Raw genomic sequence first — 16,331 nt, 5'->3', positions numbered from 1 at the left:
GTCACCAACCTACAGAACCCCCGAGAACATTTATGATAGTGGAAAGTGACTTAATCCCCCGTTTGTCATGAAAGGAGCACAAATAATGACCACTGTGTCCTGAGCTCCAGCTCAGAGCCAGGCGCTGTGGCGTCTGGTCTCCGCTTCTCTAATCCTCCCAACAGCCATGCTCGGTCCTACCTCAGGGCCTTTGTCCTTGCTCTCTCCCCTGGCTGGGAAGACTCTTCTTCCAGATGCCCACAGGGCTAATTCTCCCAATTCACCTTCCCACGGAGTCCTTCCCTGACCACCCGACACCAGAAAGCACCCTTCTCCATCATTCTCCACCCCCTCACCTTGCTTGCTTTTCCTTCATCACCCGAAATGTATATATTCGTCCCATGTCTGTTTCTCTCCTCTAGAGCTTAAGCTTCCCAGGGCAACGATTTTTGTCTGTTTTATTCATTGCCAGCTCCCCAACATGCAGAAGAATTCCTGACTCAAGACAGAATCCTATAAATATTTGTTCAATGGGTGGATGAATGATCAACGGATCTCACTGAACATATGAGAAGATTGTCAGGGAGATAAAATTACTCTCCCAAGAGTTACACAGCCGGCAAGGGGCGAGCTGGGATTTGAATTTGGGTCTGTCTGATTCTAAAGTTCTGCCCCTTTCGTAAGGACTTTTCTCTTCCTTCTCCATAGCCCTTGTCACCACTTAAGGATTATTTCTGCTCCTGGGTTTGGTGTCTGTCTCCCCCACTGGAATGGCGGCTCCCAGGAGAGCAGAGCTCATCTGTGTCATTCATAGCTGACTCCCCAGCACCCAAACAGTGCCGGGCACCCAGGAAATGCCTCATAAATATACACGGAGTGAAGGAAGGAAGGGCCGGCAGGTGGGAGGCTGGGCTCCCTACCCGCTGCTGTGCCTTCGATTGGGTGGGAGGGCGGAGAGCTCCAAAATGTCTTCCACTTCCCTGCCTCCTCCTGCAGACATACTTCTCTAGTCTTGGAAGCCACTCTGCAAAGGATGTGTCATCTATGCCATTGTACAGATGGGGACATTGAGGCTCAATCGGAGAAATGACTTGCCTTGCCCAAGGTCATCTGGCTAATGAGTAGAGAGCTGAGATTTGAACTCAGGCCTCCCGAGCTCACGGGTCATATAAAAGGGACCCCCATGTACCACTTGGCTCAGCCCACCCAAAGGCAACAGCTGCCTGGCCAGATGCTCTGCTCACAGCCTACCAGGGGGTTCATTTCTCCCTCAAGGTCAGCAGGGTCGGGGGCCAATGTGAAACTCACCCTTAATTCACAACTCCCCAGTTTCGCCCATTTAAGTGGAAACTTTGATGTTATTTTAACCCAAATCCCCCATCGACTTCAATGGAAGCTTTGAATCCATGAGGAAGGTCAGACAGCATTTTTTGGAGGTAACATAGGCACCCAGTGGAAATCACATTAGCATACTCATTATCATCAGGGCCCTTTGAATGTGTTTTTTAGCTGTTCCCTTAAAGTGACTCAGTGACAAGGATCCTTTCTGTTCAGGAATTACTGGGCCAACGTGGAGCTGCGGTCGGCTCCTGTGCGCTTCTCTGTGCCTTCCAAACGGTGACAGTGAAGCCACGTTGCATAAGGTAATGGAAAGAACGTCATCCACCAGACACCCTGGTGGTGAATGAAGCACATTGTCTGAGTTTGAAAGAAATAACTCTTTAAGTCAGTTGTGGTGGAACCCCAGGGATGGGCTCAGGTGACAAAAGGCGTTGCTAAACTGCCTTGCGAGAAAGCTGGGCTCTGTTAACAGGAGGCCCCTGGGTGCAGCCAAAAATCAGGGATTGGTCTCTGTTGTCAAGATGGTTGCTCAACTCGGGGAAGGTGCCAGGATCCCGTGGGTAGCATTTACTACACCCAGTGCCCGGCACCCCTACACCAGACTGTTTGGTTCCAAATCTTGGGAAGTGGTGTCGTCAGATGACTCCAGGATGCCAACCGGCTGCTAGGAGGTGAAGCTGAACTGATCCCTTGGCAAACCAGAGGGGAGGGGAAGAGAGAAGTTGTTGGGGTGGGGGGGTGGAGAGGGAAGGGCAATAGGAAGTCCTAGGGGGATGTGTCCGGGGGAAGGAACTCCAGAGAAAACACTTTTTTTTTTTTAGGAAACTTTCAAACTACAGACAAGTGGGGAGAATCGCACAACGACCCCATTACCTCTTACCAGCCTCATTGGAGGACTCTCTCCTCTGTGACAGGGTTTCAGGGATGTGCTGCAGGGAGGCGATGAGTTCCAGCTTTCCCAGGAACCTCCCGTAAGGCCCACGTGACTCACCAGTGGTTCCGTGACAGCAGATCCTCGGCTGGAACACAGAGCACCACGCCGAGCTCTTGGGGTAACATGTGATTTGACAGGAGAGCCAACAGCTGCGACACAGGACTTGTGTATTAAGGGGGGGAAAAAGTCATATTTAAAAAGCAATCGCCACTTATTTGTCCTAATCCCTCCTTGACTGGTCTCCTTAGTTCTCCTGTCTGGGGCAGGGCCTTGGGGCTTACCCCTGCGAGGATCAAGGAGGTGAGGGACTTGTCTGGGAACACCCAGAGGGGGGGCAGCTGGGCCAGGATGTCTCCAGGAAGTCCTTGCTGGCGTGCTCCTTTGTTCCTCCGACAAAGATTCACGAAGCCCCTGCTACATGCCAGGCATTGTGTTCTAAGTCGTGGCTTCACAGTGGTCCACGTGCTGGATGACAGCGCTTTCCCACATGCGGCTCTCACAGTCTAGTGCAGGAGGTGGGTAATAAGCTCTAAGTACAATGGATAGCGAGTCACATTGTGACATGTAGCACTCATGCTACAAAAAAAAATAAAGCAGGGAAGTAGACTGGGGTGGGTGAGAGTCATTAGTAAGGTGCCCAGGGAGGGCTTCTCTGCCAAGGTGACCCATGCCAAGGTGAGAGAGGAACACTCCAGGCCAAGGGAACATTCCTTCCAAGATCAGTGAGCACCTTGTGTGGCTGGAGCAGAGGAAGAGCCGGGGACTGGGCAGGCAGGTGAGGTCTGGGAGGAAGGTGTGTATGAGAAACTGGTCAGGCCAGAGTGTAAGACCCTGAAGGCCTTTGTAAAGACCTTTGTTTTTCCCAAGGGACAAGGGAAGCGATTGGTGGGATTTGACCAAGGGGACTGGCAGATCTGCTTCTGTTTTCCCGGGACCCCTCTGGTTGTTGAGTGCAGAACGATTGTAGAAAGTGAGGGCAGAAGCTGGACAAGGCTACTGCGGTCATCCCAAGGGACAGAGGATGGCGACCCAGACCACGGTGGTCATGGTGGGCGTGGTCAGAGGCGGTCAGTTGCTGGAAATGCTTGGAAGGTAGAGCCAATAGGATTTGTTGGCTGAAGGAATGTTGGAGTATGAGACCAGGAGAGGGGTCAGGGATGACGCCAAGATGTTTAATCTCAGCAACTAGAAGTGGAAGTTTGGCATTTCCTGAAATGGAAATCCTGCAGAACGGATGGGTTTGGGAGGCATGGTGGGAAGTTCTGTTTGGAACAGGTTAAAATTGAGATGCGTGGGCAAGACCAAATGCAGATATTGACCCATCCACCGGACATATGAACCTGGGGTGCAGGGGAGAGGCCTGGCCTGGCGTCCCCCCCCAGATGGCGTATGAGAGCCTGATCGTAGATACAACAGGGGACCAAGGACTGACCTAGGCTTCTGGTGTACCAGGAACTGGGCCAGGCTGTGTCTCCTGGCCTCCTCAGGCCCATGCCAGGCCTGGGTCTTGCAAGGAGCGAGTTACTGCCCCTCTCCATTTACCACTTCCCATTATTAGCATTTACCCTAAAGTTGAGGATGAAGGCTGATACAGCCTCATTTTGGATGAAAAGGGCAGAAACTCTCAGGTTAACTGGAGCCACGGGAATTGTTGTAAAGCTAAACACAGGGATTGGAAGGCTGGGATTCTAACCACGCCTCGCAGAATATAGTTTAGCCACTGGGAGACCACTTGGGACCCAGTGCTCAGGGACTGAGCTCGTTCATGGCCCCCTCAGGTGACTGCTGGTCTTTACCTCCCCTTCCTCCTCCGAGAGGTCTGGGCTTCCTCATTAACCCTGAGCCTTCACACTGTCTTCGCACTGTCAGATGTCGCCCTGTCTTCCAGCTTTTGTGCCTTTGACCGGGCTGCCTTGGATCCAAACCCAAAAAGGCAGCCCTGATTGGAACTGATTAGGTAACCTGCGCTCAGCCATGGTGGGCGGAGCTTTTGCCCCAGGCTATACCCCTGGCTGCTGCGGGCCAGCCTATCCCTTGGCAACCTTTGGGTCAGGTGACTTCTCCTGCTCCAATCAGCTGTTGGGGCAGTTGTGGATGTGGGTGCAGAATGTAAGGGCCAAAGTAGGGCCCGCGATGCTGACGCGATCACGGCGGCGTATTGATTAAGGTGGACTCTAGATCAGACAGCTTGCGTTCAGGTTCAAACCCTGCCCCCACCACTTATGATGACCTTGGGCAGCTTTCCACCTAACCGCACCTCCATCTCTACATCGATAAATGGGGAATTAATAATGTTAACTACATCTTAGCGTTGTGGTGAGTACTAACCTAGCCAATGAAACACCTATAGGACATATTTAATTAGCACTGCATTAAAAAATGTAATTAAAAATGTAATCACTGTTGTCATTACTACTGGTTGGACAGTTCATCTGCACTTAAGTGTTTTAAAGGCACGTCTCACTCCATTCTTCACAAAATGCCAATGCAACAGGTTTTCTGTTTAATCCACCTTATAGATGTGAAAATGGAGGTCTTTATGACTGGTCCGGTCGCTCAGCTAGTGAGGGGTGGAGCCGGGATTCCAACACAGGTTTGGCTGGCTCCAGAACCCTCACTCTGAATCACCATGTCCCCTGACAGGGCCTTTATGTGTAATTGCCCACTGTGGGCCACTTCCTCTGTGAGGCTGTGGGTAGGAGTCCCCCAGCCGGTGCCTGCCCCCATCCCCACCCCAGCCCTCCCTGCTCTCCAAGGAGACAGTGCAGTTTGCCGAAGTGGGTTCTGCATGCCTTGCCAGCTCTGTTCTGCAAAGGCCATTCCTATCCCATGTCCTATGTGGTCCTCAACACCTAGATAAGTCAGCAGAGCAGGGATTATTCCTCCCATTTGACAGATGCAAACTCTGAGACTCACAGAAAGGATGGAATCAGGATTTGAACCCAGGTTTGTCTGTCCCTTTCCCTTCCTCTACCTTCTCCTGCCCCTGCAGGGCAAAACTGAAGCCGAGAGGATCTGGAAGCCACTGGATGTTCTGGAACACAGTGAGGTAAAGGCAAGAAGAACCTGGGATTCGAATAGAGAACCTCAGAGGTGGAAGGCGCCTCACTGCACTGGGCCCAGAGAGGCCAGGAGGTCACTGGGCCTGTCTTCTGACTACTGCTGAGCAATGTAGCCCATTCTGCAGTCTCCTACTCATGGTCTGGGGTTCATTCAGGGCATAAAGGAAGTGGAATGACAGGAATTCCTGGTGCCAGCTTGATTTTGTGAAATGTGCCTGTCTGATCTCCGACCAAAGGATTGCTCGTGGCTCATGTTCGCCTCTTCTAACACTTCCACTCCAACCACGGGCCTTGTCCGTGCTGCAGGGTGGTTACCAGTAAATGATCCCTGGGTTTCACATGTGTGGGGCCTCGGTACATCCCTGGAATCTGACAGCCAAGGATTTGAATCTCCACCTCGTGCCTATTCACTGTGTGGCCTGGAACAAACCACTTAACCTCTCTGGGCTCCTGTTTCTGCGTGTGTGATCCTTTCTCATCCGATTACTGGGAGGACAGAGTAAGATATGTTCATACGGTGCTTGGAAAAGTGCCTGGTGTACGGCCAATGATTTTATTGTTATTTTTAGGCATTAAAATCCCATGGTCCCCACACAAAAAACTTCAGAACTTGCTGTTGGCATGGGAATGATTAAAAGATTTACCTTTTAGGAACATAAAGAAATAATTAAAAGGGAAAGGTTATTTTGGTACAGTGTGGAGGATGCATCAGGAGGGACAAGACTGGAATTGAAACATGTCCATTAAGAACGTGTTTGGCTCAGGGCGCCTGGGTGGCTCAGTCCATTAAGCGGCCAACTTGGTTTCAGTTCAGGTCACGATCTTGGGGTCCTGGGATCAAGCCTAATGTCAGGCTCTGCACTCAACAGGGAGTCTGCTCATGGATTCTCTCTCTCTCTCTCCCTCTGCCCCGTCCCCACTCAATCTCTCAAATAAATAAATACATCTTAGGAGAAAAAAAGAATGTGTTTGGCTGTTGGTAGCAAAAAATCCAACAGTGCAACAGGTTTCTAGTTTTTCCTCAATATCCGCTCTCCCCTTTTCCTTAGTCAATAGAATCCCCAATTTCAGTGGGGCACATGGCAGCCTGGAATGAAGATTACACTTCCCTGCTCCCTTTCCATATCCTAGGTATGGCCATGTGAGTTCTTACCGAAGAGAAATGTTACTCCTCTCTTTCTCTTTTCTGGCTGGAATTTTATATGTGATGACTGGGTCTCAAGCAGCCACATTGGACCATGTGATGAATTAAAGACGGCTACCGATTCTTTGGTCCTTCTTCCTTCAAGAAGAAGAGTTTATTTGGCAGAATCTACTTCCTTTCCTCTTGAATCTGGGCCAGCCTGTGACTTCTTGGGCAGAGTAGAGTGGAAATGATGCTCTGCCAATTCTGGGCCTTGCCCTTAAGAAAACTGGCAGCTTCCACCATGGCCTCTTGGATCCATGAGCTACCATGGAAAAGGTCAAACCATTCTTCTGGAGAGACCACCTGGAGAGGTCCTGAGACTTCATGAAAGGAATAGGGGACCCAGCTGAGCTCAGCATTGCAGTCTTCCCAGTAAAACCATCTTGAGCCTCTAGATGAGCCCAACCATCAGCTGAACATGACCAAGTGACTAGTCAATGACCATGATCAGAAGGATCACCCAGCTGAGCCCTGCCCAAACTTCTGACCCACAAAATTATGGAAAATAATAAAATGATGATCATTTGGGGTTTCTTGTTGTGAAGCAATAAATAACCAGAACAGACCATGAGATAGAAGGTATTTGTTGAGGACGGCACAACAATTACACCATCTGGAGGTCTGGCTGCCTCCAGATTTCTTGTCATATGAGAAAAGTAAACCCTATTTGTTTAAGCTTTGATGATACCTTGGGTCGTTACTCATGGACCTCAGCTTCCCAATTGTTCAATGGAGCATTAATGCCTGCCCTGTTACCTCCTAAAGTAACTTAGAGGATACACTAAGAATCAAGAAGCGATCTTTTTCATACAATGTAAATAGTGCACATACCCCAAAAGACCAAGTGACACGCTCAAGCTGCTATCGTACATTTCATGTGTTCATAATGGGTATGAACTTGTCAGGAACCAACTGCAATGGATTTTTAGAATCAGATACATTAGGGCTGGAGGCTCAGCTCCGCTACTTTCTAATGTGACAAATTGGACCAGTCACTAAATCTCTCCAAGCTTAGTTTCCTCATCAATAAAACACAGAAGATGCTATTTCCCTTGTAGGGTCTGTGTGAGGATTAAATTAAATGAGATTAATCCATCTGCTTGATAAATACTGAATATCTCTTACGTTCTGATATTGGTGGGGCCTGGGGCCCACTCGCCCCCCAAAATCTAAATATTTAAACAGTATACATCAGGCTAATACATTGTTTTTAAAATGTTCTATCCTTTTCCTCGATGACTAAAATTTTGTAACAGCCTGGAAGGCCAGGTTCAGTTTGGGAATCTCAGACCCCTCAGATACCTCCCCTGAAATGCAGAATGGTGGCAGTGGGGAGAGCTGGCCCCCAGCCCCCAGCCTGCCCTCTTCCCTTCTCTCCCCAGCTCCATGCCGCACCGTGCAGACCCCACATGCATGTGTGTAGACATCCCATGCTTTTATAAGCTCCCTCCACCCCCATGCTCCACACTGCCCTTTGTCTCCCCCCTACCCCAGTCTTCCGTTCTGCCTCCAGAGAACACACCAGAGGGAGGCTTGCATAGGCCCTGGAAGTAGGCTTGGGACCTTTGGATTTCAGGGATCCTGGGAACCCAGAGTATGTCTAGAAAGGGGATAAAGGCTTGGGTGGCTGTGTCTCCTTGGCCCTGGGGTGGGGGGGGTCATAAACATCAGGAGGAGGGCCCAAGAGAGGCCCTTTAACTAGTGAGGACAAGGGCGGGGTCCCCCTTGCCTGGATGTGAGGGTCAGTCAGGTCAGGCCTATGCTGGTGACTGAAACATACCAACAAGATACCTGACCTGTTTCTTCAGTCTGGGCCTCGGTGTCACCCTGTCTATAAAATGAGGGCTTAGCTGACCTGACATCTCCAAGTTTGTGTCGGAGACCAAGGGCTGGTGAATGTCATCACGAATCTCGTAGAGGTCAGGAGATGCGAAGGCAAGGGGGTGTGTTTAAGAGCTAAGTGACTAACCCCCTCCTCCAAGGAAGCCTGGCAGAGCAGGGAGGGCCCCTGCCATCTAGTCCATCCGGTTCATCCTCGCAGCACCTTCAGCGGCCATGCCAACAGGACTCCCCATCACAATAGGAAGGAAATCCCAGCTCCTTGCCAAAACTTCGCCCCCTGGCCCCTGGCCACCTGCAGTCCCCCACCCACCACTCTTGCTGTTTTCCCCTCACCTCGCACCCTTGACCTTGCTTGTATTTATGAAGTACGCCAGTCCCCTGTTCCCACCTCAGGGCTGTTTCCCTTACTGTCCCCTCATCCTGGCGCACCCAGCTCTTTGCCTGGCTGGGTCCCCTCATCACTCAGGCCCCCGCGGCAGAGACAGTCGCCGACACCACTTGGGGAATAGCTTTGCTCTAGCGTCGGCGGCTCTTTCTGACATGGCACAGCCGGAATGACAGCCTGGAGCATGAAGAGGCCACACTTGGAGCCCAGCTGTCGCGTGCAGTCCAAATCTGGTCTCCACCGTTGTCTGGACACTCGAGGAAACTGCTCAGCTGCTTTCTCACGAATAGATTCTTCAACTTCTCATTTCCCTCCAAGAGGTGATTCAACCTCCCTTTTCCTATCCGTGAAAGGGGCTGATAATTATTCTATGTCGGCTTTCCTGTGAGCGTGGAGGGGCCGACGCACATCCCGCAGCATTCAGAGCGCAGCCCGGCTCGAGCTGTTCACTTGTGCTTCTATTATATTAACACTTGCTGTTATTTCAGATCATCTTGTCTGTGTTTTCCTGTACTTGTTTATTGTCTTTCTCCTCTGGGGAACACAAACACCCCACAGCAGCCTCCCCGTCTGCCCTGCTCCCCGCTGCCTCCCGCAGTGCCTGGAAAAAAACGCATTCCAGCCCGGAGATGGCGCAGGGCTGAGCCCTTCTACGCTCCATCTCCCAGTGCAGATGGACAAACTGAGGCAGGGCCGGAGTGCCTGGCAGTGAAGGTTCCGCGGCGACCAGCCCCGCCGCGCCCGCACAGAGACGCGCTCCGAGCGCGGGTTTCCGCCGCGCCGCGTTTTTGTTCCGGGCGCGTGTGTGTTTCAAGACGCGACAGAAGCGTTCGCGGGAAAGCGGCCGTGCTGTCCCCGCGGTCCCCGGGGTCCCCGGTGCGCGAACAAAGGCCTGCGCACGCATACACGACCCGCGCTGGCTGAAGCGCCGGGTTTGCAGAGCCCCACAGCGGCGCGCCCTGCCCTAGCCCGCCGGGGCGGTGGGGGCGCTGGGGCCGCGGGCGGAGAGGTCGCCGCTGCGCGTTCTTCTAGACGATTCGCGGGGGCGCAGGGCACAGCAAGCCGCGGGCCTCCTGCTCGCCTGTCCCAAGGGGCGCGAAGGTCACGAGGCCTATCTCCAGGGGAAAGCAGCTTCCCTGAAGGGTGCGCGCCCCGCCCGCAGAAGCGACGCGGTGAATGCGGCCTCCAGCTCCTTTCCAACGCTCTTTCTCAGCCACCTCTCCCGTGCAGTCCCTCTGGGCTGCCCTCTGAGGCTGGACGAGCGAAGTGCTAAGAACAGGGAGTCAAGAGCCGAGGACACCTGGATTAGAATCCTGTTCCGTCACTTGCCAGCCCTGCTAGGAGCAAGCTACTCTGCCCCACGAGGCCTCAGCTTCTGTAAAATGGGGATAAAGCAGTCTAGAAGGTCCTTAGCGCAATGGCCCAAATCAATTGCTTCATTCATTCTTACAATCACCACTTTCAGTTTACAGATGTGCAGCAGGTTCAAGGTTGAAAGGGGTTTTTTCAAGGTCGCGGCAGGGGGTCCATGGCAAACCCAGGAGATCTCCTGAGTATAAAGTGTCTCCTGAGTATAAGGTGTCGTTAGTCTTAGCAGCCTGAAGGTCAAGTTCTCCCAATGGTTTTACAGAGCTGGGTGGAGGCGAGGGACAAGGAGGTTCGGGTCATCTCCGTCCTCTCTCCCCAGCCCTCTCTGCCACCCACCCTCCACCCTGCCCCAACCCCAGAAGGTGCACAGGCTTCCCCTGGGGACGCGGTGGGTCATGGCTGGATGATCCAGAGCCTGGAGGGGGTTCTGGGATGTTTTTGTCCCGAATCGAAACCATTTATTTTATTAATTATTATTGTTGTTGTTCTTCTTATTATTATTTTAATACGGAAAGCCCCAGCCCCTGCTGTAGGAGCCCGCCAGCCTGCTATGCTATTCAGGGCAGACCTCGATCTCTCCGCAGTTCCTTCCCGGCAAGGAAGCCTCCTGCTGCCCCCTAGTGGACAGGCGAGGTTGTGCCGGCCTGGCAAAGCTCGCAAACAAGGAAACCGGAGGAACTGGCTTCTCTTAGCACGTGGTGGAGGCTGCGGCGGGGGGGGCTGAAAGGCACAGGAGGGTTTTTTTTTTTCTTCTGCTTTTATTTTTGAATAGATAACACATTTACGTGATTCAAAAGATAAAAAAGATGGCAGAGTGAAAAGCAAGGGGCCCTTCCCCTCGTTCCCAACGGACTAGCNGGGGCGGGGGGGGCGGGAATTCAGCTCAGCTCCGCCACTGCTGTTTGTAGCCCGTGGATCTGGGAAACCTTGGGAGTAGAGAATAATAGACCGAAATTGAAAGGCACAGGAGGGTTTTTTTTTTTCTTCTGCTTTTATTTTTGAATAGATAACACATTTACGTGATTCAAAAGATAAAAAAGATGGCAGAGTGAAAAGCAAGGGGCCCTTCCCCTCGTTCCCAACGGACTAGCTCCCCTTCCTAGCGGCAGCCATTGTCCTGTTTCTTGCGTATCCTCCCGCCGATAGTCTGTGCACGTACAAATATTTGACAGGATCCGTAGCTGCCTCTGTATTCTGCGTCTTGCAGCTTCGCTTAGAACGCGCATGGTGGGATTTGGTCCATAGCGATTCGTGGTTCAGAGCGGCCTCCTTCTTTTGAACAGCTGCATAATATTCCATTGTACAGATCTCATAATTATTTGATCAGTGTCCTGCTGATGAGCCTTTAGGTGGCTCTTAATCTCTTATAATCATATTGTTACAACAAATCACCTTGTACACACACCATTATGCTCAGGTATGAATGAATCACTTACCTGTTGCTGTGTCACAAAAAGGTTTTGTTACTGTTCGTATGAATCGCTCGTGGCCCTGCTGATCGAGGTGAGGCCGGGCTCCTTTTGCCTTGCCTCCTTGCGTCTGGATCAGAGGGCAGGTCAGCTGGGAGTGGGCTCGCCTAGAAGAACTGACTCAGACCTGGGGCTGGCCTTCCACTGGCTGTCAGCTGGGGTAAGAAGGGTGCCCGGGCCATGTCTCTCATCATCCGGGGACTTGCAAGCCCTCTTGAGACGCCGTGACTGGTCTCTCATTCCACTGGTATCACAATCTTTCCATCCAAGCAAGTCACGGGCTAGCCCTGATTCAATGGGGAAACAGAAACCAGCTCGCCAAGGGAGGAGAGGCAAAGTCACATTGCAAAGGGTATGAGGCAGGGGACATGAACTATTGTGGTCATGAAAAAATATGTTTAAATAATGTTTTTATTTTACAGTAGTTATATTTACCCCCTCCCCCCCCAAAAAAAGTTGCAAAGGTGACACAGGGAGATCCTATGTACCCGTATACCCAGTTTCCCCCATTGGTAATAGCTTATATTGCTGTGGTACATTTGTCACAACTGATGAACTCATGGTGATGTCTTGCTATCAGCTAAACTCTATACTTTATTCATATTTCATTAGTTCTTCCTCAATGTCTTGTTTCTGTTCCAGGATCCCATCCAGAATACCATATTACCCTTAATCATTTTAGCTCCCTAGGCTTCTGCTGGCTGTGACAGCTTCTCAGACTTTTCCTTGTATTTGATTCTTTGACAGTCTTGAGGCATGCCGGTCAAGTTTCTTGTAGACTGTCCCTCAATTAGGGTTTGTCGGGTGTTTTTCTCACTATCAGATGGAGTTCTGGGTTTCGAGGAAGAAGACCACAGAAGCTAAGTGTCCTTTTCAGTGCATTACATCAAGAGAACGTGCTATCAGCATCATTTACCATTAACGAGGTTAACCTTAATCACCTAGTTAAGGTAGTGGTTGCCAGGTGTCTCCGCTGGAATGTTACTCTTTTCTCCCCTCTCCATCTTGTTCTCTGTTAAAAGGAAGCCACTGGGCACAGCCCACGCTTAAGGAATGAAGAGTTACTCTCCGTCTCCTGAAGGGGACAGTATCTCCATAAGCTATTTGGAATTCTCCTGTTATTTGTTTATTCAATCATTTATTATATCGATGTGGACTCATTGGTGTTTAATTATACTTTACATCATCACATAATACTATGTTATCTATTTTGTTGCTCACATTTTTCCAGTTTGGGCTACTGAGTGTTGGCTCCCGTGCCCTTGTGACATACCCTCATCATTTTTTTGTTTTGTTTTGTTTTGATTTTTGTTTTTGAGTATTTCCTTACATTCCGGCACCCTAAGAGCCTCCAAGTTCATCTACTTTATTTTCTGCCCCAGTTCTAGAATCAGCCATTTCTCCAAGGACCCTGTTTCCTTTTATTGGAAAATAGTAATAAAAACCAAGATCTGGGTGCTGAGAGTCCATTTTCAGTACTGTGCACACACACACACGCACACACACACACACACACACACGCGTGCGCCTGTATATACAAATCACCGTAACTATTTCTATATCTATCCATTAGTATCTATAGGAAGCTAAAATGCCTCCAACTCAAATCCATTCACAGAGTTCACTCCATCGTTCTCCCCTTGCTTATCTGTAATCCCCACTTCAACAGTGGGATGCCTGCTCCCACCATCTGGCATCCGAATTTATTTAATTGTTCAATTCTAGCACACACGCACAGGAGTTTCACAATCATCAACCCATACTCCCATGAGAAATAACTTTACCAACTAGAGTACAATGCTTACGGACAGTTCTTTGGTCTTTAGTCTTGTTTCCAGTTATTTCTAAAGTTATTTAGGTCCGTACCTCTATTGCCCACATCACTCAGTGAGATGATGTCCTATGTTTGTACTATAGTTAAATTCTTTTATAAAATCTGCCTACATTAGGATTCACTTTGATTCTTGTTCTGTAAAGTTCTGTGAGTTTTGACAAATGGAGAGTCATGTACCCACTACTCCAGTGCCATGCAGAATGGTTTCGTGGCCCCACAACGTCCACGGTGCTTCTTCACGCAGTCAGCCAGCCCTCTCTCTTCAAATCCCTGGCAGCCACTGGTCTGCCTTTGATCTCTATAGTTTTACCTTTTTGTTAATCATAGAAATGGAATCAAACAGTATGTAACCTTTTGAGACTGTCTTCTTTCATTTAGCAATATGCATTTAAGATTCATCCATACTGTTGTGTGGTTTAACAGCGGGTTCCTTTAGATCACTGAATGATATTCTATAGGATGGATGTACCACTGTTCTCCATTCACCTATTAAAGGACATCTTAGCTGCTTCCAGCTTTATTAGGAGTGGAAGGCTGCTATAAATATTTGTGCGCAGACTTTTGTGTGAGCACAATATTTCTAATCAGTTGGGATAACTGCTGGGTCATATGGTAAAGCTGTGATTAGCTTTAGAAGAAACTGCCAAACTATTTGCCAAAGTAACTGTGACATCTTGCATTCCCAACAGCAGTGAATAAGATGTGGCCCATAAATGCAATGGAATATTACTCAGCCATCAGAAAGGATGAATACCCACCATTTGCATCCACATGGATGGAACTGGAGGGGGTTATGCTAAGTGAAATAAGTCAAGCAGAGGAAGACAATAATCATATAGTTTCACTTATATGTGGAACATAAGGAATAGCAGTGAGGACAGTAGGAAAAGGAAGGGAAAAATGAAAGGGGGCGGAAATCAGAGGGGGAGACGAACCATGAGAGACTGTGGACTCCAGGAAACAAACTGAGGGTTTCAGAGGGGAGAGAGGCGAGAGGATGGGCTAGCCCAGTGGTGGGTGGTAAGGAGGGCACGTATTGCCAGGAGCACTGGGTGTTATACGCAAACAATCATGGAACACTACATCAAGAACTAATGATGTATTGTATGGGGACTAACAAACATAATAACAACAACAAAGTCCTCTTCATCTTCATCTGCACTTGGTTTTGCCAATTTTGGGGGGAGGGGTGGAATTTGTCTATTTTAATAGGCATGTAGTTTTTATTTTCATTTTCATTTTTATTTTTATTTGAATTTCCTGAAGATAAATGATGCTGAGAATCTTTTCATTTGCTTATTTGCCACCTGTGTATCTTCTTTGGTGAGGAGTCTGTGCATCTCTTTTGCCCATTTTCAAATTGTGTTCTTTGTTTTCTTCTTGGTGAGTTTCAGAAGTTCAGTGCATATTCTGGATATGATCTTTTATCGGAGATGTGATTTGTAGATATTCGCTCCCATCCTGCGGCCTGTCTTTTCATCCTCCTAACAGTGCATTTTACAGAGCAAAAGCTTCACAAAGTCCAGCTTACCATTTTTTCTCTCTCTCATGGAATGCGTTTTTGGTGTTGTATCTAAAAACTCACCACCAAACCCAAAGTCAAGCAGACTTCGCCTGTTTTCTTCTAGACTTCTATTGTTTTGTGCTTTACCTTTCGGTCTATGATCAATTTGAGTTCTCTTTAGTTACTTTTCATGTAAAGTATAAAGTCTACACCAAGGATCCTTTTCTTTTATGCATATGGACATCTAATTGTTCCAGCACTGGTTGTTAAAAGACCATCTTTTCTCCATATAATTTCAATACTCTAAAATTTATTAAGAATTTTTTTAGGGCCTAACATATGGAATCCTGGAGAAGGTTTTTCCATTAGAATCTTTAACATTATAGTTGCAGTTATTTTAAATGTCCTGTCTGATCATTCCAACATCGGTGTCATATCTGAGTCTGTTTCTCATGTCTGTTTTGTCTCTGCAGTCTGTATTTTCTTTCTCGCCTTTGAGATGGGAAGATTACCCAGAATATATGCCATCTCATCCACCCATGAATCCCACAGAAGAGGAGAAGGTGTGACCACGGAGAGAACAGAGTGACTCAACCACAAGTCAAGGAATGGTGGCTTTACTGCCAGGAGCTGGAAGATGGAGGGAAGAGATTCTCCCCCAGAGCCTTCAAGGGGAGGCCACCCTGCCGACACTTTGATTTCAGCCCTGTGATAGTGATTATGGATTTCTGGCTTCCAGGACAGTAAGGAAATACATTTCTGTTGTTTTAAGCCACTGAGGTTGTAGTGATTCCTCATAGCAGCCTTGGGCAAACTAATGTAAGCATGCTTTGTAAATTTTTGTTGAAAGCTGGACATGTTGTATAGGATAATAAATACTAAGGGAGATAGACCTTTGGTGTGAGCATTGACATCAGTCTTTCCAGGCGTTGAGCTGCACTCGAAGCTTGTAGCTCTAGACACCTAGACATGGGGGGGCGGGGGGGGGGTTCAAGTTCCTTTGTGTCCTTGTTCCCTCTTTCCTTTTGGCTCTGGAGTTTCCCTTTGTACTGTTCCTCAGAAAAAAATGTGGTTTCAGCAGTTTCAGCTGTAATCCTCTTATTAGAGTGGAGCCTTCCTGGTGTGATGCCTGGGCATTCCTAACCTTCTAATGAAGTTTCAGGTTTTTAGTAGAGTTCCTCTTATTTCAGGGGTGTGGCCTTTGGAAGTGTTTCTGTTCCTCTTTCCCAGGTGGAGCTCCCCTCCCCCTGCTTCTGGTCTCTTCTCTGGCCACAACAGCCCAAACTATTTAGCATGTTGTGTGTGTGTATATACATATATAATTCCACCCCACCCCTCCACCCCCAGTTGAAACAGGAAGTCTGGAGAGAGCCAGAGTCGGACAGAGTTCCTTTGGCCTTAGCTGGGATAAAGTCTCTGAACTGTCT

Source organism: Ailuropoda melanoleuca, chromosome 13 (assembly GCF_002007445.2).
Source record: "Ailuropoda melanoleuca isolate Jingjing chromosome 13, ASM200744v2, whole genome shotgun sequence".
NCBI classification, from domain to species: Eukaryota; Metazoa; Chordata; class Mammalia; order Carnivora; family Ursidae; genus Ailuropoda; species Ailuropoda melanoleuca.
This window is presented reverse-complemented; position numbering follows the sequence as displayed.